At 50.9% G+C, this 18804-nt stretch overlaps 1 long non-coding RNA gene across 3 annotated transcripts; it reads left to right on the plus strand.

The window, feature by feature from the left end:
* Nucleotides 1–545: 545 nt before the first annotated feature.
* LOC115940890 (uncharacterized) lies at nt 546–18604 on the plus strand. 3 transcript variants are annotated; one of them, XR_014146777.1, is made up of 3 exons: nt 546–1025; nt 13725–13819; nt 17590–18604. It is a non-coding gene; the product is annotated as an uncharacterized LOC115940890 (long non-coding RNA). The 3 variants fall into 3 exon arrangements; XR_004075615.1 differs by lacking the exon at nt 546–1025 and adding an exon at nt 13283–13532; XR_014146778.1 differs by lacking the exon at nt 546–1025 and adding an exon at nt 13283–13493.
* The last annotated feature ends 200 nt before the right edge of the window (nt 18605–18804 follow it).

Here is an 18804-nt window from a genome sequence, read left to right on the forward strand (position 1 = left end):
GCATCTTTGGAAGATGATGGGGAATGGGTGCAACCAATAAGGGGAGTGCTCTCCAGTAGGTTACTGCTGGGGACAACTAGAGCACAACCCTGGAACCCTGGTGGCCAGGACAGACAGCATGCCCTGGAGCTCTCCTACCCAAGGGGAGAGTGACATGGAGTATTTATAAAGCGTCTCCTGTCAGTTGTTGGTTGAGGGCTATTCTTGGGAAGTTTTATTTCCTGGCACCTTTGGCCTGGAACCCAGGGAAGAGTAGCCCTCCAGTTGCCAGAGAAAGGCCTCAGGAAAGCACCAGTTTGGGAGGAGCAGGAGGCCTGGGCATCAGGCACAACCCAAACCTAGTTACCCACATGGGGGTCCAAGATCAGGGTCTGACTTAGCTGGGTAATCGTATTCAGCCTTTACTTTCCCTGAGTCGGGATGCCTTTGGCTGCAGGCAACCACCCCAAGTCAAAATGAATAAGGACCTTTCTTTTTAAAAGATTTTATTTATTTATTTGACAGAGAGACACAGTGAGAGAGGGAACACAAGCAGGGGGAGTGGGAGAGAGAGAAGCAGGCTTCCCCCCGAGCAGGGAGCCCGATGCGGGGCTCGATCCCAGGACCCTGGGATCATGACCTGAGCCGAAGGCAGACACTTAACGACTGAGCCACCCAGGTGCCCCGAGGACCTTTCTTATCTCACAGGGCAGGAGGTCTAGAGGAGAGGCGCCTCCAGGCACGGGAATCAGAGATCCAGTGACACCACCAGGGACCTGGCTGGACTCTTTCTCTGCCTCTGCTCAGCCCCAACCTCAGTCTGGCAGCCCTCAGGGTCACAATATGGCTGCTAAAGCTCCAGGATTCATGTCCAGATGCCATAATGCCTAGAGATAGAGAGAAGAGAGCATCTCTCCCTGTGATGATTCTTTCCTAGGATCCGACACCTCAGACCTCCCTTCATGTGTCAGTGACTGTAACTGGACCACACTCCCACTCCCTCCCACTCTGGGACATGGGTCATGGATCTACCTGAACAACATCAGGTAAGAAGGAAATGGACATTGGGTAGGTGGCCAGTGGTGTCTGCCAAACACACTTGCCATTCCCTAGCTGAGGAGACGGTGATCAAGAGGCCAGAGCACCAGCCTTGGGAGAGAAGATGGGGGGCTGGTCCCTGGCTGGGCCTGACAGCGGCAGTCTTGAAAGGAGTGTCCTAGTATTTGTTCTGCAGAGAGACCCCGTGCCCTGGCAGATGGCATCCTGGCCTTCTCGGGTTTCTGGCTCTCCCAGCAGCCTCTGAGGCAAGCCTGGGGCGGGCGGAGTTTGGAGAAGCTGGTGGGGGCACCTCTGCTCCCCTTCCGTGGGTTTGCATTTTCTTCAGCAGCTAATTACTTAGGATGGATGATTCTGATTCAGATGGAAGCCCCCTCCTCCTCCTGCCTTCCTCCAGCTGGGAGAGAACAGGTGGTGGAGAGAGCAGAGGGCCCCCGCGTCACCGCTTGCGGGGCCATTCATCACTGGGGGTGTTTATACCTCACCTGGGGCCAGAACCTAGTGAAACAGTTGGCACACTGAGAGGGAGTTCAGAGCTGATAGGGATTTAACTCTTCTGGCCCTGGCTCCAGAAGGGGGCCTGGCCTTGTGGCCGGAGGCGGGGCTGAAAATGTAGGGGAATCCTGCACCCAAGGAAACCAAATGAGGGAATACAATGCAGGAGACATTTCAACTTTTCCTGGATTTGGAAGATTCAGAGATTAAGATTAGCCCAAGTTAAGACTGGCTCTAGTGTTTGACTGGAAGTAGGGGGCGGGTAGGGAAAAAAGCCCTGATTAGTAGCATTTGCTGATTGCTGTGGTGTAAATACTCTCACCACGTCTGATTTCAAGCTGCCAATTGTTTAACAACCAGCTCACAAATCTTGCATATTTAACAATTGCTTCCTAGGAGCTGGTAGGAGCCGGCCCCAGAATGCCCTGTGTATGAGGCTGTTCACGTATAGCATCGAATTCATTTCCTCATTGGTTCATAAGAAATCATGAAGCGCCCTTCTTCCCAATGCCTGAGCACACAGATGTGGGACAAGATCATCTCAGCGGGCTGGAGCGACTGTGACAGCAACTTAATAGGGTGGACTCAAGGCCTCTGTGCGTCGTCCCTTTGGTGTCTAGCCTGTGAGTCTAGGAAGGGCCTTTGAACCTGCCTCTGCCCTGACTGGGCAGTTTCTAGTGACCTTGGGCAGTTCAGTCCCTCTCTGCCTGTCATGAACAAAGAGGAGGGTAGATGCGGCTTTTTCTGCTCTGTTATTCTGCAATTTGCATGTACTCTGTATCCCATGCTCCTCTTCTATTCCTCGCCTCCTCTCTCCCAGCCGACAAAGCCCCCCCCCCCCAACCTCGGCAGACCCTCCGCCTGGGTAGACCCTCCCTCGGCATTGCCGAGGCCCCAAGGCATCCCTTGAGACCAGCTCTGTCTTATTTCTAGAGGTCAGTGTGACAACGGAGTTCTGGCTCTCCCAAGTGCCAGCACGTGGTTCACCTGGGAACTGACAGCTCGGCTCATGGGCCATCTTTTCCTCAGCAGTGAACCTTCCAGATCCCAGGAGCAGGCAGCGTCAGGGGACAGCCTTCATGCCCAGGGTAGCATCTTACCTGGGCCTCTTCCTACCTGGGCACGGGAGCTCAAATTCCTGCCCTCACCAAACCCTGGTGTTTAATTAAGAAATCCTGGAGGACTTTGTGAGCCCTAAAGGGCTCTGCAAATATTTTTAAACATAAAGGTTTAGGTTATTCTGTGTGCCTGGCTGATCTAACCACTTCCCAAGTTCCCACCTGGGGAGCCCCCAGGGACCTTCCGGGACCTCACCTCTTGTTGCTGGGGACCTCCTCTTATCATCTCTCTGCAGGGTGGGCAGAATGGGTGGCACCCCCACAAATCGGGCTTCACGGTGCAGACACGGCCTTCTGTTATTCTCTCTTGCACCTGAATCTTTAAATCATCCGTGTCTCCTGGCGAGCGGCGGGGAAGCTGTTAATAATAGATATAAGTGACTGTCTGGTAACGAATTGCTGAAGACGGTAATTAGCATTTTAATTCAGGCATTTTCTTCACACTCACCTCTGGAGACCTGGGTTCGAACTTGAAATTGGGGTCACCAGTGAAGGTTCGCCCGTGTTCTCCCCCTAAGCCCCCACGGGTGTTCGTCTTTGTCGCGCAGGTCGCCGCAGCCCAGGGCCGAGTGTGGCCTGAGGGGGGCACTGTCTGTCTAGGCTGCGGAGCGGCGCGGCCGAGCACCGACCTGCGGCGGGACCAGGAGGGGGCGCGGGGCAGGGCCGGGGCGGGAGGGGAGTAAGGGCCCGGGAGAGGAAGGAGTCCTGAGCGTCTGGGGAGAGCAGAGAGCCGGCGTCAGGGAGTGGCTGAGCCGGGCGGGAGGAGGGCTGCGTGGGTCCCCCGCTGTACCTGTCCCAGGCCAGGGCTGTCTTGATTTTTCTTCAAGCCCCAGCAGCCTGTGGTGGCTGGAGTGTTAGGAAAAAATGGCTAAATGGACTTGTCTTTTTTCTTCCTCTTATTCACAAAACACGATTTTAAAGCAACAATAACATGGAAAGCTTTCTCTTTTCTCAGTGACTAAGGGTTGGGGAACGATGCTTTGGGGTCCAGAGACAGCCAAACTCCTCCGGGTTTTATTGTGAGTGTGTAGGCCGTGGGAACACACCCACAGCCCCTTTCCCAGGTCCCCTCACCTTCACCCACTTTGGGTGGGGAGAGTAGGCAGACATTGCTGGCTCCTTCTGGGGGCAGTCCCATTTATTTAGTACTGCCTCCCAGCCCCACTTCTGGCATTCAAGTTTGCTCGAAGATAGCCACACACATTGAAAAATGACCAACATTTTTCCCTTCGTGCGAAAGCATCTTTGATGAATGAGGCAGCAACTCCAGACTCCTAGAGCTTTGGGGCCAGCCCAAGACTTGAGGCTGCATCAAGAAAGTGAACAGGTCTCGAGGTGCAGGGTGATTTTGGGGGGCTGGAGGCCCATGGTGGTGGAGTGAGGTGCCAGGCGGAATGGCTGGCTCTGAATGCTCTAGCAGAGATGATCAAATCCCATGATTCTCTTAGGCCCAATATTTCTGGCTTGTGTGATATAAGGGGACAGTAACTAGAGAACCTCAGTTCTTCTGTCTCCTCTCTGATATCATCTTTCACTTAGGAATCTTTGGGTTGCAAATGATGGAGAACAAAACTTAAACTGGCTTAAACAAAAATGGGAATGCGTTTGCTTCTGTAAGTGAAAAGTCAAGTAGTAGGTCAGGTTTCAGGTAATGCTTAATCCAGCTGAATTACATCTCCTCAGAACTTGATTTCTTTCTATTTTCTGTACTCTCTTCCATTGCTTCATTCCAAGGCGGGTCCCCTCAGAATCATAACTTGGTTGCCAGAAGCTCCTTGGACTCCACATTTCTTTGTTCTTTCTAGTGAGAAAGGGAGAACTTTCTGGATTCCTTTGGGATTCAGTGTCTCCATTGGCCTGAATTAGGTCATGTGTCTTTCCTTGAAACAACAACTGTGGCCATGGGATGGGCTATCAGATTGTTTTGAGCTTGTCCAGGTCCATCTCTAGAGCTGGTAGTGGGATCAGTCCCACTCAAACTGAAAACACGGCTGCTCCAAACAGGGAGGATGAATCTGCCCAAAGAAAATGGATTGAAAGTAATGATCAACTTAAACCCACCCCGTCCTATTTGGAGCCACCCTCTTCCTCTAATGGAAGTATATAAGCCATGTGACTTTGCAGCAGCTCCCACTCTAATGGGCTAAGGACACTTCCCCACCCCACTGACATTGAACTTGTCACATGACTCACCTTGGCCAATGTAATGTTAGGGGATATGATGTGAACAGAGGCTTTAAATCTGTGTGGTTTAGATGGGCCTCTTGCACTTCTTCCAGCTACCATGAGAAGGGCATGCAAGACACGTGTACCAGACCTGAACCGACCCTGTGACCCAAAGCAGAGCCACCCAGCCAACCCTCAGACTACAGACAAGAGAAATAATGGTGGTTGTTAAGTCACTGAGATTTTAGGGTCCTTTGTTGTGCAACATTATCATAGCAATAGTTGACTAATGTCAATAGACAAGGGTTGCTAGGTTAGTTAAAGTTTTGGCATTCTGGATGTGTGGGGATTAGGGGGAGTATCAGAAAGGAAATTAGAGGACTCCCCCAGAAAAGCCCCCTTTGCTCTCTGGAACCTAGAAGGGTGTCTGGTCTTCCCTCTGGCAGGATGTCTCATGACTTTTCTTGCCAGGGGGACTGGGAGAAAGTGGCTTCTTTTGGGGGGAAGATGCCAGAACATGGCCTAAAAGAACAATGAGACCCCAGCCCAGCCCACCCTAGCCCCGAGCTCTGTTGTTCCCTAATGATGGATGAAGGCAGAACCAGGAGACAGAGGGCACAAGAGCCAAAGAGAGGGCCTGGGGAGCATGTCCTCACAGCAAGCCCAGGCAACCTCTGGTCTGGGCTAGTTTTGACCCCAACATAGCCTCTCGGCTCTTAGCCACTTGGCAGTTGGCACATTCCCAGAAAACAGCATTTTTTTTTAAAGATTGTATTTATTTATTTGAGATATATAGAGAGAATTAGAGAGAAAGAAAGAGCATGAGCTGGGGGTAGGGTGGGCAGAGGCAGAGGGAGAAGCAGATTCCCTACTGAGCAGGGAGCCTGATGTCGGGCTCAATCCCAGGACCCCAGGATCATGACCTGGGCCAAAGGCAGACGCTTCACCGACTGAGCCACCCAGCCGCCCCAGAAAACAACATTTAGATGAAAGTTTTATAATTTGAAATGCCTTTAAGAGAATCCATTTGGAGGGTGAAGAACCGAGGAAGGCTTGCTATAGTAAGTATTGACTCTCTATCTGATTTCTTAACGGTGGGCTCGCCTACACTATAGCAGCCATGTTCACCGAGTAACAAGTTCGGAGGCACGGTCACACTAGTCTCAAAACCCATGAATTTGAGTGGAGGGAGGAGGGTTATCCCCCAGTTATGATGAGGAGAGGTGGGCTCAGAGAAGAAAACGGCCTTGCCCACGTGAGCAATGGTGAGTGCCGTCCTCCTCTGGGCTATGGTCCCATGCTACCCTGCAGCCCATCCAGGGACTTTGTTGGGGGTCTGATTGCCAGGTATTCTCAGTGCCCTCCCTGGTTCTGAGGCATGGTGGGTTTGGAGAAAGGGGTCATCGCCTTAAACCTTGGGATTAGGCAGGGTGGTGCAGGCATCAGCAGTCCCTCCTGGAGTCCAGAGTGGCCAGAGTGGAGGGTCTTCCCTGGCCCTATAGGTCCAGGCCTCTGTTGATGTTGGAGAACGAACTTGGGCTCTGGACAGTTATGCAGATCCAGACTCTAACGCTTGGGTGAGTGACTTTGCCCCTGCAATCCATAGTTTCCCAGAATGTGTGGCCCACAGTAACCATTCAACACATGGGAGTTGCTATATTTGTTGTGTTTAGAATTGCTGAGATGGTGGTTTGGTTAACAGCTTGAATTCTGGTGGCACCTCAGGGCTCAGTCGGTGAAGCATGTGACTCTTGATCTCAGGGTTGTGAGTTTGAGCCCCACGTTGGGTGTAGAGATTACTTAAAAAAAAAAACAAACTTGGGGTACCTGGGTGGCTCAGATGGTTAAGCGCCTGCCTTCGGCTCGGGTCATGATCCCGGGGTCCTGGGATCGAGCCCCACATCAGGCTCCCTGCTCAGTGGGGGGCCTGCTTCTCCCCTTCCCTCTGCTTCTCTCCTTGCTCATATTAAAAAAAAAAAAAACTTAAAAAAAAAAAGAACTTGAATTCTAGATTCAGATTCCCTGGGTTAAAATCCTGGAACTACCTTTTACTAGGTGGGAATTTTCAAAAATTTCATGTAACTTCTTTGAGCCTTAGTTTTTTCATCTGTGAAATGAGGATCGTAATAAGAACTCCCTCTGGGTTGTGTAGGCTTCAGTCTACTAATTCATGAGTCTGAATACTCAGTCTAAGCTCTGAGTCTGATGTACATAAAGTAAGTGCTCCGTACATGTGGACTGTCATACCTCATCTACAACTTCTATGATTGCTATCCCGTCAGCAGAGATGGCTGAGATGATCTTGGCATGACCCTTGGCCTGTCGTCAGCACTTCGCTTCTCTCTCATGGCCCCCCGGACTACTGCTCTGGCCACCCAGATGGGGGTGGGCTGGGGAGGGGCGAAGCTGGAAGTGAAGGGACAGAAAGGAGTTGTGAGATGAAGCTGAGGGCAGGGGTGGGGGAGGGGTGTGACCTGAAAGTTCTTCCCCAAGGGCTTCACAGCTACTGGTCAATACTTCATCGACTTCCACAATCGCTTCATATCTCCACATCTCTAACTTTAAGTGGGGGTCTTTGCTGCACAGCAAGGCGTTCCTATGGCAACCTCCTGGTGACACAAAACAGCCGTTCTCCCCAGAATGGACTGCCTTCTTCCCGTCTCCGTCTCCTAGAGAAGCCATGGCAGTGGTAGATGAGGGAGCCTTCAGCACCCTGGACAGTAGACCATAGTTTGGCCTGCACACCTTTTCTGATTCACTTTGTCTCAGGGCTTTACTCTGGAAGAGGCAGCTGACCAGTAGTTTGTTCATTTTAATGTATATTTATTGAGGGTCTACGAGATCCAGCAATGCACCAAATGATAGCTGGGGACCTGCCTTTAGGGACTAGAATTCTAGCTGGCTTCTGTTGAAGGAAAGGGAAAAGGAACAAGACAATTTCAACCAGTGCTAAACACTATGAAGGGAATGCAGCAGAGGGAGACTGAGGAGGGGGTTGGGGAGGCCTCTCTGGAGATGCCTGATTCCATCTACACTGAGCCCTGAATGCAGCCACACAATAACCTGGGGAGAGTGAGTCTAGGGGGAGAGGACAGTGAGTGCAAAAGTCCTGAGGCAAGAGTGAGCCTGAGTGTCTGAAGAATAGGCAGAGCCTGGAGGGTCTGGAGTGTTGGTGGGCAAGGTGGGCTGGAGGCTCCATTAAGGAGGGCTCTGTGACTGGGATCAGGGGTTAGCATTCTATTTTAATTGCAACAGGCAACAATTTGGGGGTTGTTTAAGCAGGGTAGAGACATGGTCTAATACAAGTTTTAAAAAGATTTTTTTTTATTATTATTTTGGGGGCAAGTTGGGCTCCTTACCTTCCAGGGTTCCCCTGCCTGGGAAGCCTCACAATTACTGAGTAAAGTGTGTTTGTCTGATAAATACAGTTTGTTGGAGCTGGTCTTCCTTGTACCCTGGTAGGCCCAGCACTGTCTTTCCAGGAACACAGGGGTCTTCTCCTCACCCAGTGTCACCACCATTACCATCACCCTCCTCTACCTGGCTTTGATATTTGTGGTCACTGATAGCAAAGCCCCCACCCCCAGGTCCAGCCAATCAAATTCCACCCCAACCCCCATAGCCATTGAGATTTATTCCTGATGAATGGGCAGCCCTAGACCAATGAATCCTTCAGCCGGCCCAGGCCTGAGCACTCAATCTCTCATAACTCTGTGTTAAGGATGTGGAGTGACATCTGAGACAGCTGGATAAAGGATGAAATAAGGAGCCTCATAAGTGGGATTGATGTCTGTCCTTGCCTAGACTAGGCTGGGGGAAGGGCCAAAGAGGACCCAGGATAAGTTATTACCTTTCCCCGGGCATCTAGGGTGCAGGCTCGCTGCAGCCTGCATGGCAGACAAGCTTCCATCGATCCTTGGCCCCTTCAGGAATCTCAGTTCTAAGGCCCCAGAGAGATCCCTACATTCTGGTGATTTGAGAATTTGAGAAAAACAAAATACTTTCCTAGAGGCTACAAGGTGTGAACTGGGAGGATGCACTAGATGCTCCATGGGCCTCTGGGAGGTGGGAAGACAGGAAATGAGAGCCCCACCTTGAGTCCCATTGAAGGTAGAAAGGATTCTTTTTCACACATGACAGAAAACTGAACCAAACTGGCTTAAGCCCAAAGGGACTGCATTGGCTCACTCAGCTGAAGAGGTCAGGGGTTGTTCCTTATTCAGACAAGGCTCAATTCAGGACTCCCACAATGTGACTGTCCTTCCTATATTTCGGATCTGCCTTGGAACAGACTCCATTCTTAGCAGGCTCTCTCATCATTGTTCCAAGATGGCTGCCAGAAGCTTCCAAGGCCACCTGCTTCCTTATTCATATCCAGTGGGAAAGATTCCCAGAATTGAATCTCATTGGTCCTGATCATGTTGACATAGGTCCTGTGCTCCTTTATTAATTTACCTGTCACTGTGCAATGGGAAATGCTGACTGGCTAAGCTCACCTGGGCTCACCCCAGGGCTGCCTGTGGGGTCACTTCTACCCAAATGCATGGCTAAGAAGTTTGGGGTTCTCTGAGGAAGGTGGGCGAACTGATGGTGAAGAAGTAACAAGCACATGCCACACCACCATTCAATCGAATTTCTTACCATTCCTCAGTCTATACCCTCATCTCTCCCTAATCACTGATCCACAACCATTCGTGGAAGCTCCCGCTCTATCCCTCCATATACAACCCTCTGTATCAGTCAGGCCTCTTTGGTTGCAAGGGAAAGAAACCCTCTTAAAATTAAGCATGAGCCAAAAGGAAATTGTCTCACATAATTCTAAGTCCAGAGATAGTGCTGCTGGCATGAGGCCTGGGTGGTTCCAGGGACTCTTGTCATCGCTATTTGGTTTCTCTCCATCTCTCAGCTCTGCTCTTCTTCCTGGGACTTTATTCTGAGGAAGCTTTCCCCCAACGAGCGGAAGGGTGGCCCCAGCAGTCGAGGCCCTCATCCGGCTGGTTTGTCCACTGGTCAGCACAAGTCCCAGGACGATTTTCATTGGCCCATCCCTGACCAGTCACTGAAGTGGGGCGGGGCTTGCATGAGTTGAAGGTGTGGGCCCAGACCCTGGGCCCGTGCACCTGGGAGGAGGGAGGAATCCCACCTGACCCTCAGGGACTGATGGAAACTCCAGATGCTTTTTCCAGAAAAGAAGGCCTGGAAGCCGGTCAGACAAGACTGGCATACAGTGCCCTTGCAGTGCTTGCATTGCTCTGCGTTGTTCTCCGGGAACACCACCCGCTCCGTGTGTACAAGTGGGGGGTGGGGGATGGGAATCACGTCATCATCCCTTCTGTGGTTAGTAGGTGCTTAGTAAGCCCTGCAGGACAAGCACAGAATGCGGCTTGAAATTTGACGCCGAAATCACAGCTACTGAGGATGGAGCAGCGTCCTACCAGAGCGATTCACAAATCTCATTTTCAGGAATTACATCTAAACAAGATAGGAGTGAGGAAATGGAAGCCCAGAGATATGAAGCAATTTTCCCAGGTCACGCAGCTGCTGAGGGAGGGAGCTGGGACCATCACCCACGTCTGGCTGACTTTAAAGCCCCTGGCTTTATCTCCCACCACCGCCTTAAACCCCTGACCCGCCCCCATGCGAGCTCCAGGGACCTGCAAATATCAGGCCGATTGTCTCTGATATGATCTCCTTTCTCACCAGCCCTTGGAGTATGGGGAAACCCCACTTAGGCGAGCACCTGGGCTTGTTCTGGGGGAAAGGGACAGTGTGTGCCATCTCCTGTGACAGGGTCTTTGCTCTTGCAGTTCCCTCTGCCTGGAACACACTTTCTGCAAGTCTCAGCTCCTCTCCCAACTTCCCTGGGAGGCCTTTCTTAAGTAGCTCTCGCCATAAACATCCCCATGTGTTATAGCACTACTCACAATCTGAAATGTTCCTGTCTGTAAGCTCATTTATTATCTCCTGCCCTTAGAATGGTAAGTTCCAGGGAAGTAGGAACCTTGTCCATCTTGTTCAAGGATGTGGGATCCTTAGAACCTAGAACAGTCCTCAGCACATAGTAGATGCTCAGGAAATACTTTGACAACAGGAAGAGTGAATGAATGGCCTCACAGAGTTCACCACGTGCCATTCTGGTTTCTGAATTCATCAAGTCTTTCTCATGCATGTCCTGCATTTTGGACTGGGACTTCCATCTGGCATTCTGGCTTGTCTGCTGCCCACCAGCTTTCAAACTGAGTTTCTGGAGTACGAGCCAGGCAGGAAGCTTTTCTGCAAGCAGCACTAACCTGCATGCTGAGGCAGTGTCCATGGGAAGGGTTGTATACTGACTTGCAGCAGAAATGCTCCAGTGGGTCCCCAGGAGCTCATCAGCCTGTCCCCCTGGTTGCACATCGCCAGTGTGGTCCACACGCAGTTTGTGATGGGCTTGGTAGTGGCCCCACACTGCTCTGCTCTTCCCGCGGTCCCGTAGCCAGATGGAGTGGGGTGGCAGGTTGGGGGCTGCTGTGTTTGCTGATCTGTGGCTCTGGGAGAAAGTGAGGGCTTCTAAGTCTCTCCTTAGTCCCTGTGAGGCCCCTACCCATGTCCCCACTCCCGCCATCATGGCTTGTTTTACCTGGCCCTCTCAGCCTTCCCTTCACATCACCACTTGCACTGCCCCCACACTCATTTCCCTGTTTTTAGAAATAGTGGGGAAATGGTGGGGTCTCTCCTCCATCCCTCTCTACCATCCTAGAGTGGAGGGGACAAATGACCAGCCAACTCATCTGGGCACAGGATCAAACCGGAAAACTCCCAAGAGGTTGGGCATGAGTTAGCCCCTGCCTCTTCCTCAGGAAAGAGGTGGAAGGTGAAATCCAGAGCATTTATAGCAAACCACGTGAAGCCAGGGGGAAGGTGAGAGGACAGCGCACATCTGGAATAGAATCCAAATGTCTCAGGAAGGCCCGAGAAACCCTTGCTGGCTGCCCTATGTCACCTCCTGCACCCTGAGCTCTAGCTCGCTGGCCTCATTGCTCTGCTCTCTTCGTGGTACCCTAGGCTCACTGTTTCGGGCACTCAGCTGTCAGCCCACACACCTCTCAAGTATGCATCAGAATCATGGGAGGGCTTGTTGAACCCAGATCACAGGGGCCTGGGAATTCACATTCCTAATTTCTCAGGGATGCTGAAGCTAATGGTCCAGATAGCCTCTGATTTAGTGAGGCTTGTTTTGATCCCGCGATTTAAAGTCACCTGCTGCCCCCACCCTGTCTTTCTCCATGACAACCCTCCCTGCTTAGCTTTCTTGATTTTCCATTACACTTATCTGTAATTGTCTTTGGGGTTTGTTTGCCTCTCCATCTCCACCGCAACAGACAAAGCTCCACAAAGGCAGGGACATGTTGTTTTCCATCTCCTGAGTACCGCAGCATTGTGAACAGTGCCTGGCACATAGTAGAAGCTCAATTAATATGTGTTGGATAAGTGAATGACGAGCTCGCCCCACTGTGAGCTCCAGGGCTTCCCTTGTGCTTAGCAGAAAGGTCTCAGGAAATCTGCCGAATTCAGCATGATGTGTGGAGCCATTGTGGTGATAAAAATTCTAGAGCTGGATGAACGTTCCCTGCCCTCAGGCACACGCCCTGCTAATGAGCCAAAAGAGGCTATTTTCAAGCAGCCAAATGTTGCTTTTTCACCAGTTTGTAATTGTGCTTCTGACACTTCCTTAGACAACGTGGAAGATGCAGGCAGAATTATTGTTGTTGTTGTTGTCTAATATTTATTATACACATTGTGTAGGATGAGCCATTTCACTCCTGAGTTCTAATCAGTGTCCTGTTCCCTGAAGACAGTCTTGTGAGCAGCCTGTAAAACCCACAGCAAGCTGGAGACTCTCAGCACATCGGTTGGGATTCAAGGTGGTTTCCAGGCCCTGTCCAGCTTCAGGGAGCCCTGGAGCCCTGGGAATGGACAGGAGGCTCAGAGCACCCATGGGCTGTTTTAAAAGCTCTCATCAAATTGTAGAATGTGCAGTGATTGAACTTTAAGAGCATTTCCATAAGTAAATGGTTTCTGGTCTCTCGCTGCTTTACAAATGCCCCTGCCCTAATGTCTTCTTTAAAATCCAGCAGCAAGTCCCACACACAGATCTGTGACAGAGGCCCACAAACTGTCCTGGAAAGCTAGGGCATCTATGTATGCTCTTCCAAGCAGGGGGTGGTGGAGCAGTGGACTGAGGGGTGAGGGCACAGAACGGGGACCTACAGCCACTGTGACATGCCCTCCCACCAGTTAGGGGTGGCCACCTGCCCCCACCCCGTAGCCAGCCCGCACTCCTCACCCCCATCCAGGAGTGATGGGGGCATGGCCTGGGGTCTGGGGGAGCTTCCACAGCAGACACACATTTACTGCCTAATGGGAGATGGTTGGGTTGGTAATGAGCATTGCTGCTAATTTGGAAGAATGATTTAGCACCAGGAGGAGCTTGGGAAAACATCTTCTGAATAGAGAAAGCAGGCAGATCCCCCCACCAGGCAGCAGCTCAGAGCACTCGTCTCCTGCTTGGGCATTTGGTTCTGGCCACACGGGAAGGGACTGAGAACATCGGGCATGGCCTCTTTTGGAAGGAAGGCAGGATGCAGGCACCAGCCCAGTGTTGGGAGCTAAAGAAGGGAGAGAAGCTGCAAAGCACAGGTTCTTCCCACCCCACAACAATGAACCTGTGGTAGACAGGTGAACCTCCAAGCCGGGGCGAGGAGAGTGCGCATGGGTCATGGCCCGGCCACCTAGCCTGTGGGACATGCACCTCTGTGCCCCGCTGACTTCCTCGGCTGCAGGGATTAAATGAGATGGTGGGTGGGCAAGTGCTGCACACGTTTGTTCACCCATTTAACAAATATTTATGGAACACCTATTATGTGCCAGGTGTCACTTGGGCCCTGGGGGTCTGGTGGACACGTCCACTGAAGTCCCTGCTCATGTTCTACACTCCAGTGGGGAAAGAAGAAGACAACAGACAGGTAAGCAAATACATGAACAAGATAGCTTCAGATAACTGCAGTGTGGAATATAAAGAGAGAGATGTGCTGGAGAATGCGGGGGTGGGGGCAGGAGAGGGAGGTGGCGCTTAAGCTGTGACCTGAGGGATGATGAGAATCTGGGGAGAAAGAAGACCAGCCCAGCAAAGGCCCTATGGTCGGAACCAGTATAGAATTTTTGGGGTGCGGGTGGGGAATGGAAAAGAGGGAAATGATTGAAGCAGAGGCAGCAAGAATGTGAGAAGGATTCAGCCATGAAAGGAGTTTGCACTTCACTCTAAGTGTAGCGGGAAGTCTTTGGAGAGCTTTAAACGCGGAATTCCAGCTTCTGGTTGACATTACTAAAAAAGCTCAGGAGGCTGTAGTGAGCAAGGAGGGGGCTCGGGCCAGGGGAGTGGCCATGCATGGAGGCAAGTGGGGGGGCGGGGTCTGGGATAGGTCCGGGGGTGGAGCCAGCAGCAGCGGCGGATGGATTGCATGTGGGAGGGGACTGAGGGCAAGAATGTCCGGATCTGGAGCCTGAACCAGTCCTGGAGGCAAGGATACCTGTGAGAGGAAAGCAAGAGCCAAACTGGATGCCTGACTCAGGGGAGTGGGCCCGGGAATCTATATTTTTAATGATCCGATACCCAGGTGATTCTGGTGAAGCTCTGAGCTCTCAAACTCCAACTCTGAAGACTGAATTCTGTGTGTATATAAAAAAAAACATAGCCTGGGGGGGTTCTGGTTGCCGAGTAAAGGATCGGGATACAAAAGTTTAAACATAGAAACCCACTTGTCATTTCACTCCTCACTATTCTCCCCCACGGAGCCAAGAAAAAGAAAACCCCATAGTCCCCTCCTTTAGCAAGAATGTCGGTGCCCTTTCCTGGGGGACCCTTCCCGCCCCAAAGGCCCCTTCTCTTCTGACGCTCTGAGATTTGGAAGGTAGAGGGAATCTTTGAGATGCCTGCTGCCTGTGCGTGAATGGAGGAAATGGGCAGATAAGAGGCTGACGCCTCCAACCTATCAATGATTCCAAGAGTCCCATGCAAGATCTCGGTCCTACCAGGAGGGGATTCTCAGGAATCAAGATGGCCTGGAAGATGGCAGCCTACCTTCACAAGGTTCATTTCCTCCCATAAAACAAGTCTGGAGGTTGGCAGTGTAAGCCTGCTAAGACCATCTGTTGTCATCCGGGACCCGGGTTCTTTCTGCTTGTCTATGGCCTTTCCTAGCATGTGGCTCCTATCCTAGGTCCATGGTCCAAAATGGCTGCTGGACTTCTGGCCATCATGTCAGGCTGGAAAGAGGAAAATGGAGGAGGCCGGAATTTTGTGCATTGACCATACCTAGCTGAAAGGGAGGCTGCTGGGAAATGTAGGGGCTGTTTTTTTGCTTTTTTTTTTTTTTTTTGCTGAGCCCTTTTCCCAGGATTCTGTGGTGAGACAGAAGGAGGAATGGATGTTGGAAGGGAGTTAGTCATCTCCATCCCAGGATATTAATAGTGACACCAAGTAAATAATGTCAGGGCATTTCTCTGCTTGAAACTCCCTGAGCCTCCAGTCCCCTGTGGCCCCTTCGTCCCAGCTGCCACAGCCCTGCCGACTCTGGCCCCACCGGCCCCTTCCTAACCCATCCCCTGATGCTCTCCTCCTGCCTCTCTGTTGGTGTCTTCAACATGTCAAACTCCTTCCCACCTCAGGGACTTTGCTCTTGCTGCCCCCCCACCCCCCACAAGACGCTTGCACAGTCAGCTCACCGCATCATGCAGGTCTCAGCTCAAATGTCACTTCCTTAGAGAGGCCTGCCCCGACCTGCCCCTCATAGCCACTCTCAACTCCGTAACCTGTTTTATTTTTTCCAAAGCACTTGGTACAGTCCGAACTTATATGTTTTAAGTGTATACTCCGCACAAGGAGGGAAAGCCCCTTTTGCTCGGCGCTCTGGGCACTGCCTGCTCACACACATCTGTAGATGCAGATAAAGGAGAATTCGTCCTTTGTGTGCCTCTGTGCGATGCAGTGGGCTGGAAGAAGGCCCTTGACAAGAGGCTCCACTTCAGCATGGCCATTCACGTTAGGAACGTACTTCGTCACGCCTCACTTGGAGTCACCTTGTGGAAGGAGTAGCTCCTCTGACTTTACTGTGCCTACCTGTCCATCCCCGAGGAAGGGTGATCATAGCTGCGGAGCCCCGACTATGCTTGGCCACAAATGTTCAAGCTTTCTCCAGTCTCTGCCTGGGACTCAGTAGACATCCTGGGATCCCTAGTGACCATCACCTTCAGGATTCCTTCTGCCCTTTCTCCTGGGCTGGCTCTCCTGGTCCCCCGGCCATCCAGAGGATGCTCTCTCTCGGTCTGCTCCCCCCCCCCCCCGTGTTGTGGCTCCAGGGGCTTCCTGAGAAAGGGCGGAGAGATTTTCATTGGTTGAGATCTTGAGTCTCTACAGATGCCTTTTCCTCTCCTCTCACTTTGCCTGGGTATAGAATCTGGTTTGGAAATAATTCTTTCGGAATTTTGAGAGCATTATGTTATGTCTTCTAGTCTCTCTGGAAACGTGTAGACTTCTTGTCCCTAGGCTCCTGAAATTTTGCAGCAATGCGCTTTGGTGTGGGTCTGTTTTCATCCATTGTGGTGCAAAATTTGGGTCCTTTCAATTAAAAAATGTGTGTTCTTCATTCCTGAGAAATTTTCTTGAAGTATTTCATTTACAATTTCTTTCTGTTTTCTCTTTCTTCAACTCCTGTTGCTCAGCTGTTGAATCTCTTGAATTGATTTTTCAATGTTCTTACCTTTCCTCACCTGTTTTCTAATTCTTTGTCTTTTCATTTATTTTCCGGAAGATTTCCTCACATTTGCCTTCTAATCCACCTATTCCTTTTTAAAAATCATTTCTTTCTGCTTTTAATTTCCAATAAATCTCATAATTGTCTATTCTCTGAATGTTCCTTTGATTAGAGTTTCATGGATGTAGTATCTCCTCTTATCTCCCTGAGATTATTAATAATAATCTTTAATTATTTTATTTTTTTAAAGATTTTATTTATTTATTTGTCAGAAAGATGAGAGAGAGAGAAGAGCACAAGCAAGGGGAGTGGCAGGCAGAGGGAGAGGCTGACTCCCCACTGAGCAGAGAGCCCGATGTGGGACTTGATCCCCGGACCCTGGGATCATGACCTGAGCCGAAGGCAGATGCTTAACCCACTGAGCCACCCAGGCATCCCTAATAATAATCTTTAAAGGCTTTCTGCACTTGCAGAAGCTTGTTTCTGTACACTCTATCTTCAGTTTGTCGGCTTTGTTCTATTCCCCGACAGACGTGTCTCTCAGATGTCTGGTGATTTGTGGTTCACCAGACCATGATTAAGTACCAAAATGCCGATTAGAAGCTCTGAGATCTCGATGAACTACTGGTGGGGGAATCCTCCAGTGTCAGTGCCTTGAGATCTTTCATGGGCAGCTGGTCAGACTCCCCCGGGAAACTCTTTCAGTCTCCTCCTGGGGAAGAGGTCTGGCCTGGTGGCTTCTGGACTGAGCAGGGGAAGGGAGCTGGGTGGGGTCAGAGCATGCTCTATCTCGTTTTCAGTCCAGCATCTAAGCTCTTAGATGTGCCTGGCCTTCTCCTGAGAGATAGTTCTGGGCTTTTGCTGGAGAGATGAGGGGCAGTTACCCAACAGCTTGAAGTGAGTTGGGGAGCCAGATTCCCACAGATTACAAAAGCCTTTGCTCTGTACTCCTTGTTTTAACTCTCATTCATCCCCATTTTCAGGTGTTCCTGCGGCTGCATGATCCTGAGGCTTTGAGGTCTGGGGCGAGAACAGACTTGAGTGTCTTCTGGGGATCAAACAGCCTACTGTTCTGTCTATCTGGGACCTCTCGGTCAGGTGTTCCTTCTCCCTGTTTCCAGCTTCCAACATCACATCGTCACCATCTCCTCCTTCCTATTGAGTTGATGTCTTTTTAAAAATCATTTGCTGTAGGGAGTGCAGTTACATACGGGTGTTCAGTCTGCCATCCTGCCTCCTCACCTTACGAATGAGGGGATGGGGGTTCGAGCCTGGGGCTTCCTAGGGAGATGAACAGCAGTAATACATCTGAAGCCCATCCTTTGTTTACAGAGATCCTCACTTTATGAGGCTCACCTCCCATTGTGGAAACTGAAAATGCAGACACACACTGGCCTGTTGCCCTTAGCAGTCAGCCTGTGAGTCTGTCCTGGTGGTAGGCGTGGGGCCAGGCAGAGGTCTCTCATGTGACACTGTGTCCTTCCTGTGATGGCCGGTCCTACTCCATCCACCCCTTTGAAGCTGCATCTGGAGCCTCCCCAAGGGGGGCCTTCTCCCCCTACAAAGTTTTCACAGCTCTGTCCCACTCTGCTTCTCTAGACTGACCCTCTCCTGCCCTTCCCAATTCTTGACCCTTGACCTGTCCTTTATCCAAAGGCAAGCCCCACCCTGTGGCTGTGGCCGCCTCCTCAGCTGAAATCAGACTGACGGCATAGCTCCATCTGCTCTGACCAGGTCTGGCCTCCTGTGTTTCACCCAGGTCGTGCACTCGGACACTCAGAGAGCAGTGCCCCCACCCTCGGCCACCAAAGTCATCTCAAACCATTATTTAATATTAAAAATTTTACTACTTCCTAGGTCTATATCTTGTTCTTCCCACTAGAAATTTAAGTGTCTCATCTCTTCACAGCTGAGCACAAGGGCCAGGCAACATGCAAAGTGTTCAATAAATATTTCCCCACATCCCTGCTCTGTCAAGGAAATAAAGTGCTTATGAACTCATGTATGATTTACAGACACAAATGTTGGCAGCAAAAACTATTCTTTCTTATCTGAGCTTAGTTTTCTGCTAGCTTTTATTGTAAAAACAATATAACCTGGAAGGGATTTTGGAAAAAAGAGGAAGGAAATCACTCATAATTCTGCCAGCACAGCCATTTTCATGTGTGCGTGTGCGTGTGCGTGTGTGTGTTGCCTTT

The sequence above is a fragment of the Leptonychotes weddellii genome, chromosome 7 (assembly GCF_054177405.1).
Source record: "Leptonychotes weddellii isolate Sample4059 chromosome 7, ASM5417740v2, whole genome shotgun sequence".
Lineage (NCBI taxonomy): Eukaryota > Metazoa > Chordata > Mammalia > Carnivora > Phocidae > Leptonychotes > Leptonychotes weddellii.